This window comes from Orycteropus afer, unplaced genomic scaffold (assembly GCF_000298275.1).
Source record: "Orycteropus afer afer isolate SDZICR_OR568_19922 unplaced genomic scaffold, OryAfe1.0 scaffold00038, whole genome shotgun sequence".
In the NCBI taxonomy this organism is placed as follows: domain Eukaryota; kingdom Metazoa; phylum Chordata; class Mammalia; order Tubulidentata; family Orycteropodidae; genus Orycteropus; species Orycteropus afer.
The window spans coordinates 14,577,375-14,587,655 of NW_006921625.1; positions in this window are offsets into that span (position 1 = coordinate 14,577,375).

The following is a 10,281-nucleotide window of genomic DNA, read 5'->3' on the forward strand; positions in this document are numbered from 1 at the left end:
CTTTGGAAAAGGTTTGGAAGGGTCCTTCTGGACTCACTCAGGGTGAGATGCAAGTTCCTTAATTAGTTATTTAACTCTAAAACTTACAGCTTTCTTTTTCTTCACAAACACATCACCACCTTGTGTTTGGCAGTCATGATTAGTGTAGTGGGCAGTGATGTTCATGGGTCACAAAAAAAAAAGATGATGGAGGAGACCCTGAGCTAAAACTTGGAGAGTTCCGGATGATGGGCAGCGGATTCCGATTATTCCTAGTGATTCATTAAAAAAAAAAAAAAAAAAAACTAAACCCACTGCTGTTGAGTCAGATCCAACTCATAGCGACCCCGCCTTGGGTTCTGAGGCAGTATCACCACAGAAGTGGATTGCCCAACCTTCCTTCCGAGGAGTGGCTGGTGGGTTTGAACTGCCAGCCTTCTGGTTAGCAGTGAAATGTTTTAGGCACTATGCCACCAGATTCTTTAAATCCCAGCTGAATTAGTGACTAGCCTTGTTTGACCTCAGCTGGGAATTTCCTCATACTGATGTGAAAGCTGGAGAATGAAAAAGATCAAAGGAAAAATGATGCATTTGAATTGTGTTGGTGAAGAATACAGAATCTGCTGTGGACTACCAGAAGAACTAACAAATCACCCCATAAACACTTACTGAGCACCTACTATATGCTAAACTCTTTGTCTTCAAAGGAACTCACAATCTACTGGGCTGTTAATTGTGCTGTTGAACCTACACTTACGAAAGCTTAGAGGAAAAGAAAGCAAGGTGTGCATGAGTCAGGAGAGGTCTAACTCGGCAGGTAATGTTTGATTTGGCTTTAAGGAGGAGAAGTTCAGTAGGTACAGGACAGAAAGAATCCCAAGCAAAGGAAATAAAACCCCTTGCTGTAGAGGGGATTCTGAGTCATATAGGACAGGAAACCATAGGGTCTCCAAGGCTGTGATCCTTATGGAGGCAGATTGCCATATCTTTATCCCACAGAGTGGCTGATGGGCTCGAACCACTGACCTTTCAGTTAGCAGCTGAGCACTTCAACCACTCACTGCACTGCCAGGGCTCGGTGGCAAAAGAAATAGCATACGCTAAATCCCAGCTCTACCACCTGTCTGTCAATGTGTTGTACTGTGACAGCTTGTGTGTTGCGGTGATGCTAGAAGCTGAACCCACTGCCATTCTGACTCATAGTGACACTATAGGACTGAGTAGAACTGCCCTATAGGGTTCCCAATGCTGTAAGAAGTTGCGGAAGCACACTGCCTCATCTTTCTGTTTCGAACGGCCAACCTTTTGGTTAGCAGCCTAGAAGATATGCCTTTGGTATTTCAAAGGCTGGCAGGGTAAGCCCCGGTGGGCAGGTTTCAACAGAGCTTCCAGACTAAGGCAGAATAAGAAGAAAGACCTAGCATCTTACTCTGAAAACTAGCAAATGAAAACTTTAAGAATCAAAACAGAATGTGGGCTACTCTACTGCTGTGAGATTAGTCCCGTAGGTTGGAAGGCACTACACAGTGACAATGTACACAAATATGCCAGTGATCACAAAGGTGGCACTGAGCTGAGCAACATTTTGTTTTGTTAAACCTAAGATCGTCGTGGGTGGAGCAAGTTCGTCAGTAACCAACAGTTCCATCTAGGAGCCCCTGGGGCTGCTAACAGAAAAGGCGGAGGTTGGAATGTATCCAGAGGTGCCTTGGAGGGGAGTCCTGGCGATGTGTCCATAAAACCAACCACTGAAAACCTTGGGGCGCACACAGTTCTGTGCCAACATACATGGGATTACCATGAGTTGGGACTGGACCGGTACCAGAAAAAGAGAATTCCATTTAGCTTGCTTTTCCATTCTTAGGAATTCTGTCATTCTTATATACATCATGTACCTCACAATTTTAGTACTTAAGGTGTCAAATATATCATTTCCAACCATTTTACGTGTCCTAATTAGACTACAAACTTCTTGACAGAACAGGCCAGTTCCTCTACTTCCTGCATACCCTCCATAACCCTAAACTCAATGCTGAGCATTGTACTTACAGATGTTGAGAGATTAATCTGACATCTACCAACATTTATGTAGTTCTTAATTAGTATGTATCAAGGATGGAAACTGATACTATTAAGCACTGACTCCATGCCACATTTGTGTGAAAAGCCTTACAGATGTTCCTTCACGCAGGTTAATCAGGACATGGGGTGCTTGGGAAGATGACGGTATTAAGAAAAGAGGGATTAACAGAGACATCGATGAGCAAACCAGGAACGATTGAACAGAATGCCTCTGAGCAGATTTCATCCTCACTAGGTACTAAGGAGGAGGGAGAGAGAAGAGACATTTTACTCTTAAATCCTCTCTTTTCTTTTTTTAAATTATAATATTGTATTGTGTTTCTGGTGAGAGTGTACATGGCAGATTAGATTCTCAATTAACAATTTCTATACAACTAGCAACATCATGTTGGTGGTGGTGGTGGTGCCCAGTCAGTTCTGATTCAAAGTGACCCTGTGTACAACAGGACTAAACACTGCCCAATCTGTGTCACCTTCACAATCATTCCTTATCTTGAGTCCATTGTTGCAGCCACTGTGTCAACTCATCTTGTTGAGGGTCTTCCTCTTTTTTGCTGACCATCCACTTTACCAAGCACAATGTCCTCTTCCAGGGACTGGTCCCTCCTGACAACATGACCAAAGTATGAGAGGTGAAACTGCACCATCCTCACTTCCAAGGAGCATTCAGGCTGTATTTTATCCAAGATAGATGTGTTCGTGTTTCTGGCAGTCCATAGTATATATTCAATATTCTTCACCAACACCACAATTCAAATGCATCAACTCTTCTTTTGTCTTCCTTAGTCATTGTCCAGCTTTCCCCTGCGTATGAGGTGATTGGGTCCGGCATACTTCAGTCTTCAAAGTATTATCTTTGCTTTATAACACGTGAATGAAAGTGTTGAAGTGGAATCCTTGACAACTTGAATATTTTCTCCATTTATCATGATGTTGCTTATTGGTCCATTTGTGAGGACTTTTGTTTCCTTTATGTTGAGATGTAATCCATACTGAAGGCTGTAGTGTTTGATCATCATTAGTAAGTGCTCCAAGTCCTCTTCACGTTCAACAAGTAAGGCTGCGTCATCTGCACATCACAGGTTGTTAATGAGCATTCCTCAATCCTGATGCTGAGTTGTTCTTCATATAGTCCAGCTTCTGGGAGTATTTGCTCAGCATACAGATTAAATAAATATGGTGAAAAGATACAACCCTGACACACACCTTTCCTGATTTTAATCCATGCAGCATCCCCTTAGTCTATTCAAACTACTGCCTCCTGGCCTATGTACAGATTCCTCATGAGTGCAATTAAGTGTTCTGGAATTCCCATTCTTCACAATGTTATCTATAATTTGTTATGATCCACACAGTTGAATGCCTTTGCATAATCATTAAAACACTTGTAGACATCTTTCTAGCCTTCTCTACTTTCAGCCAAGATTCACCTGACATCAGCAGTGACATCCCTCATTCCATGCCCTCTTTGGAATTCAGCATGAATTTCTGACAGTTCCCTTTTCTATGTACTGCTGCAACGATTTTTGAATTATTTTCAGCAAAATTTTACCTGAGATATTAATGATATTGTTTGATAATTCCTGCATTCTGTTGGATCACCTTTCTTTGGAATGGGCACAAATATGGGTCTCTTCCAGTCAGTTGGCCAGGTAACCTCTTCCAAATTTCTTGGCATCGACAAGTGAGTGCTTCCAGCATTGCATCTCTTTGTTGGAACATCTCAGTTGGTATTCTGTCAATTCCTGGGGCCTTGTTTTTGGCCAATGCCTTCAGTTCAGCTTGAACTTCTTCCTTCCATACCCTTGGTTCTTGGTCCTATGATACCTTCTCATATGGCTGAACACCAACCAGTTCTTTCTGATAGTGACTGTGTGTATTCCCTCCATGTTCTTTTGATGCTTCCTGTGTTGTTCAATATTTTGTCCATAGAATCTTTCAATATCAGGACTCGAGGCTTGAATTTTTTTTCTTCAATTTTTCCAGCTTGAGAAGTGCTGAGCATGTTCTTCCTTTCTGGTTTTCTAACTTCAGGTTTTTGCACATTTCATTACACTACTTTGCTTCTTGAGCCGCCCTTTGAAATCTGTTTTCATTTTTCTATTCACTTCAGCTTGTCTCCATTCAAGAGCAAGTTTCAGAGTCTCTTCAGACATCCTTTTGGTCTTTTCTTTCTTCCCCGTCTTTTTAATGACCTTTTGCTTTCTTCATGTATGATATCCTTGATGTCATCCCACAAGTTGTCTCGTCTTTAGTCATTAGTGTTTAATGTGTCAAATCTACTCTTGAGATGGTCTCTAAATTCAGGTGGGATATAATCAAGGTTGTATTTTGGCTCTTGTGGACTTGTTTTAATTTTCTTCAGCTTCAACTTGTACTTGCATGTGAACAATTGATGGTCTTTTCCACAGTCAGCTCCTGGCCTTGTTCTGATGATATTGAGCTTCTCCATCACCTCTTTCCACAGTTGTAGTCTATTTGATTCCTGTGTAATCCACCCAGTGAGGTGTCCACCTGTATAACAAAAAAAAAAAGAAACCTCACTGCCATGGAGTTGATCCTGACTCATAGCGACCTCTCCTTAGGTTTCCAAGGCAGTGTCTCTATGGAAATAGATTGACCAGTCTTCCTTCTAAGAAGTGGCTGGTGGGTTTAAACTGCCAGGCTTCTGGTTGGCAGTCAAATGCCTTGGGTACTATGCCACCAGAGCTCCCTCCACCTGTATAGTTGCTCTTTATGTTGTGGAAGAAAGGTATTTGCAAGGAATAAGTCTTTAGTCTTGCAACATTCTATCATGTGATCTCAAGTATTGCTTCTATCACCAAGGCTATATTTTACAACTACCAATCCTTGTTTCCAACTTTCTCATCTCAATCACCAATAATTATCAATGCATCTTGATTGCATAATTGATGAATTTCAGATTGTGGAAGCTGATAAAAATGTTTAATTTCTTCATCTTTGGCTTTAGTGGTTGGTGCATAAATTTGAACAGTAGTAGTATTAACTGATGTTCCTTATAGGTATATGGATATTATTCTATCACTGATACCATCGTACTTCAGGATAGATCTTGAAATATTCTTTTTGACAATGAGTATGATGCCATTCCTCTATATTCTACCATTCTCAGCATAGACTGTCTGATTCAAAATGGCCAATACCAGTCCACTTCAGCTCACTAATGCCTAGGATATTGATCTTTATGCATTTCATTTCATTTTTGACAATTTCTAATTTCCTAGATTCATACTTTGTATATTCCATGTTCCGATTATCAATGAATGTTTGTAGCTGTTTATTCTAATTTTGAGTTGTGCCAAATGATGGTCCCAAAAGCTTTACTCCATCCACATCTTTAAGGTCACCTCTACTCTGAGGAGGCAGCTCTTCCCCAGTCATGTTTTGAGTGCCTTCCAACCTGAGGGGTTCATCTCCTGGCACTGTATCAGACAATGTTCTACTGCTCTTCATAAGGTTGCAGCAGCCCATTTTTCCAGAAGTAGACTGCTGCATCCTCCTTTCTAGTCTGTCTTAGTCTGGAAACTCCACTGAAACCTATCCACCATGGGTGATCCTGCTTGCATTTGAAATACCAGTGATATACCTTCCATCATCATAGCAACACACAAGCCACCACAGTGCAATCACCTGACAGTGGAATCTCATGGTGAAACAAAGAAAATACTGAGATTGTCAAGGGTTTCATTTTACTTGGAACGCACACTCAACGCCCATAGATACAGCAGTCAAGAAATCAAATGATGTATTGCACTGGGCAAATCTGCTGCAAAATGCATCTTTGAAGTGTTAGAAAGCCAAGATGTCACCTAGAGGACTAATGTGCACCTGATCCAAGCCATGCATTTTTGATTGCCTCATATACATTTGATGGCTAGACAATGACTAAGGCAGACTGAAGAATTGATGTATTTGAATTATGGTGTTCACTAAGAATATTAAATATACAATTGACTACCTGAAGAATGAACAAATGTTTTGGAAGAAACAGAGTCAGAATGCTCCTTGGCAGCAAGGCTGGTAAGACTTCACTTATTTGCACATTATCAAGAACCAGTCCCTAGAGAAGGACATCATGCTTGGTAAAGTAATAGTTGTTGTTGTTATGTGCCATCGATCAGCCCTGACTCATAGCGACCCCTCCTTGGGTTGCCAAGGCAGTATCACTACGGAAGTAGATTGCCCAGCCTTCCTTCCGAGGAGTGGCTTGTGGGTATGAACCGCCAGCCTTCTGGTTAGCAGTCGAGTGCCTTAGGCACTACCAGAGCTCCTTGGTAAAGTAGAGCATCAGTCAAAAGGTTCAAGACCCTCAATGAGATAGATTGACAGAGTGGCTGCAACCATTGGTTCAAACATAGCAGCGATTAGGAGGATGGCACAGAGCTGAGCAGTTTTGTTCTATTGCACACAGGGTCACTATGAATTGGAACTGGCTTGATGCACCTAACAACAACACACATACATATTGCTCAGTGACATTGTGTGTTAGGCTAGGTTCTCTAGAGAAGCAAAACCAGTAAAGCTTATATATACACATATAGAGAAAGAGAAATTTATCTTAGGAAATTGGGTCACACACTTATAGAAGCTGGCAAGCCCCAAGTCCTTGGATCACACGTCAACCTGGAGGATTTTCCCGACTCACGCAGCTGCAGGGGCTGAGGAGCTCAAGGTTGGCAGGCAGCTTAACTGGCTGTTGACTCCAATGATTGATGAATCCAAGATCTCCAGGCTGAATGGTGGATTGTTCGCTCACGGACAGTTGTAGGCAGCACAATAGGATCCCAATCCACAGAAGAGAGCCTCTTTTCCCAGGATGTCCAAAAATATATTGGAAGCAGGCCACACCCCTAGGGAAACTCCCTTTCAATGGATTGGCTGCTCAAAACATTTACATCCAATCCCATCATGGGAAAAACTCACCTCACAACTGCTTAAACCATACAGAGTTGTGGTCCAGCCAAGTTGACACACAGTTCCAGCTATCACACATTGGTTATATTTTTCACAATGTGTCAACATTTTCATCATTTCCATTCTGGTTGCTCTGTTTCCATTAGTCTAGCTTCCCTGCCCACATACCTTCTCATCTTTGTTTTAGGGTAAATGTTGACCATTTGGTTACATATAGATGATTTTTTAAAGGAGCATAGTACTCACAGATGATAGTTTATTTTACGTGCCAAGCTGTTATTTAGCTGAAATAAATTATGTACGGGGAGCTCTGGTAGCATAGTGGCTAAGGCACTTGACTGCTAACCAGAAGGCTGGCGGTTCAAATCCACCAGCCACTCCTCGGAAGGAAGGTTGGGCAATCCTACTTCCGTAGTGATACTGCCTCGGAAACCCAAGGAGGGGTCGCTATGAGTCGGGGCCGACTTGATGGCAAATAACAACAACAACAACAAATTATGTACTGAAACCACACTTGGAGGTTTCAGTTCAAAATCTAAAGGGTTTCTATAGTCTTGGGGGTTTGAAGTCTCTCTTTTCATGAGCTCTCACCAGGTATTTCATCCCTGTAGATAGTGATGGGGAGCTCTGGTGGTGTAGTGTCTAAAGCATTAGACTGCAAACCAGAAGGCTGGTGTTTCAAACCCACCAGCCACTCCTTGGAAGGAAAACTGGGCAATCTACTTCCGTAGAGATACTGCCTCAGAAGGGGTCGCTATGAGTCGGATTCAACCCAACGGCAGTGAGTTTGGTTTTTTGGTGAGTGAGGCAGTAATGATGACTGCTTTTTTTTGGCTAAACTGAGCTAGGATTTCTCAGGAACCTGCCCTTAAAAGAGGCAGTACGTGACCATGAGAAGAGCATGAACTTCAGAGTTCAGTGAAACGTCACCCTGGTTCCACACTTTGCCAGCTGTGTAACATTAGGCAAGTTTCTTAACACCTTAGTTTCCTTATCTGTAAAAAATAACAACTGCCTCATTAGATTAAGGAGCCCTGGTGATGGAACGATTGACTACTATCCAAAAGGTTGGGTGGTTCGAACCTACCCTGTGGCTCTTCGTAAGACAGACCCGGTGATCTGCTTCCACAAAGATTACAGCCAAGGAAAACCCTGTGGCTACTCTGTCACGTGGGTTGATACAAGTTGGAATAGACTGGCGGCAATTCAGTAACAACAACAACTTCATAGGATTACCAAAACAACAACAAGAAGAACAAAAAATGCCACCGACCAATAAAGAAAAAGTATTTTGGCAACATTCCTTATTACAGAAATTTTGTTTCCTCAAATGTTAACTCTTGCCAATGTCATAGTATTAGTTGTTGAATATATTTCTAGATTAACATTGAATATAGATGCTTCAGTTTTCAAAACAAACAAAAACTAATCCAAAATAGGGAAATTGTTATTCCCTAGTCATGAAGACTCAACTCCTCAACTCAGAACTCCTGTTCTTTTGTATGTCACTAAACCACTATTTCTTTAATGCAGAGAAAGAGGCATTTTTCTACAGAAGGAAATTATTTTCTCTCAGTTTCAGCGAGAAGCATATTTATTATATGTTCAACAAAGTTGTATTCACTTTCCTCAACTGAGAATTATTTAAGGGATTTCATTGCATCTGGGTAAATTTTTCATCAATCAGAGATTTAGCAGCCACCAAAAAGAACTCCACAATTAATCTCTTATAACACAGTTTGTGACTTGTAATCTCTGCACTAAGAAAAATATGTTATTAACTATAAGGGAAAACTATTCATAAAGTATAATATTTCTTGGCAAAGAAAAACTGCTTTGTGTTTTTTTTTTAAATAGGAGAATTTAAATGAAACTTACATGTTTGAAATTAGTGCCAGATGCAACCCAATCCGAGCACAATTCACTAGCCGCATCGGGTATTTCACTATGATTTAGCAAAAGGCATCCAACACAGATACAAGTATTTCATTCACAAAATGCATGGTTTGGCAGATTTCCAGGGCAGGAATTTGCCGAAGGGGAGCTAAATGTCTGGATTAAAATAAATCAAGTGACTGACATTTTCTCCAAAAAACTGGCAAAACAGAATCAGAGACAAAAAGTCCTACAACCAGAACCAGAAGAAAAGTCTGACCTATATACGTTTATTGTCTAACTTACATACTGTTTTTTGGTTATCCCATGCACATTTTCATCCACGCCAATACAGGGCATTCTTTGATGGAATGTACGTAGAAACGCGAAGATGGTTCTGAAACATGCTTAACATGACTTCCTTCCTGCCCTGTGATAGTTTTTCCCCCTCTGCGTATTTTCTGATAAAATTGTCACAACACTAGATGATAGGTTGGTATTCTTGTTACAAAAACAAGACTAAGAAAATAGCATTTTTAAAATAGCCCCACCTCCCATCTCTATCATACGTTCTGTTTTCTTTTCCTCACGGTGATTTTTCTGTGCTTGTGTCCCATGCCCGCCGTCACCTCCCAGGGCCTAAAACAATGTCTGGCATTGGAAAGGTGCTCAACCAACTTTTGGCCAAGGCCACGGAGCTGGTCAGGGAAGCAGCCTTGCACTCAGGCGGCAGACATCAAACTCCACGCGACCAGGAGTCGAGGCTGTTTTTTGCTAAATAGAGGTTGGCATGGTGCCTGGTACAGCGTGGGCGCTCACTAAATAGCTGCAGAAAGAAAGCGAAGACGAGAAAGAGGGAGAGTGGGAGAATGAATAAATGAATGAATGAAAACCTTCGAGCGCGTCCACAGCGTTTCTCCCTTCTCGCGGCATGAACTCAGGTCAAGGGTAAACCAGCCCTTTCTTCGCTCACACGCACAGGCAAAGGGCAAAGAAGGGAGAAACATCAAAGTCTTCAGAAGAAAAGGAAAAATATGTGATAGAGAAGGCAAAAAGAAAAAAAGAAGACACGAACGAACCATTTCCTTTATTCCAGTTTAGAAGACCAGAGCTGGTTGCCATGGCGACCCTATGGCCAGAACGACCCCCTCCCATTGGCTGAGAGGTCAGAGCCAATGAGAAGGCGGAATATTGAAAATGCCTTAAGATGGCTGCCGGCCGCCAGATTCCCCACCGGTAAGTTGGTTAATGCGAGGTTGGTTCCGGGCTGGCTCGTGCTCTGGTATGATCCGTGCGGGAGGGTCCCGTGGGGGCGGCGAGAGAGCAGGAATAGATGTCCTCACAGCTTCTCGACTGAGCTGCCCTCCAACGGGCTAGGAAAGTCGCTGGCTGAGGCCTGCGGAAGCGTCA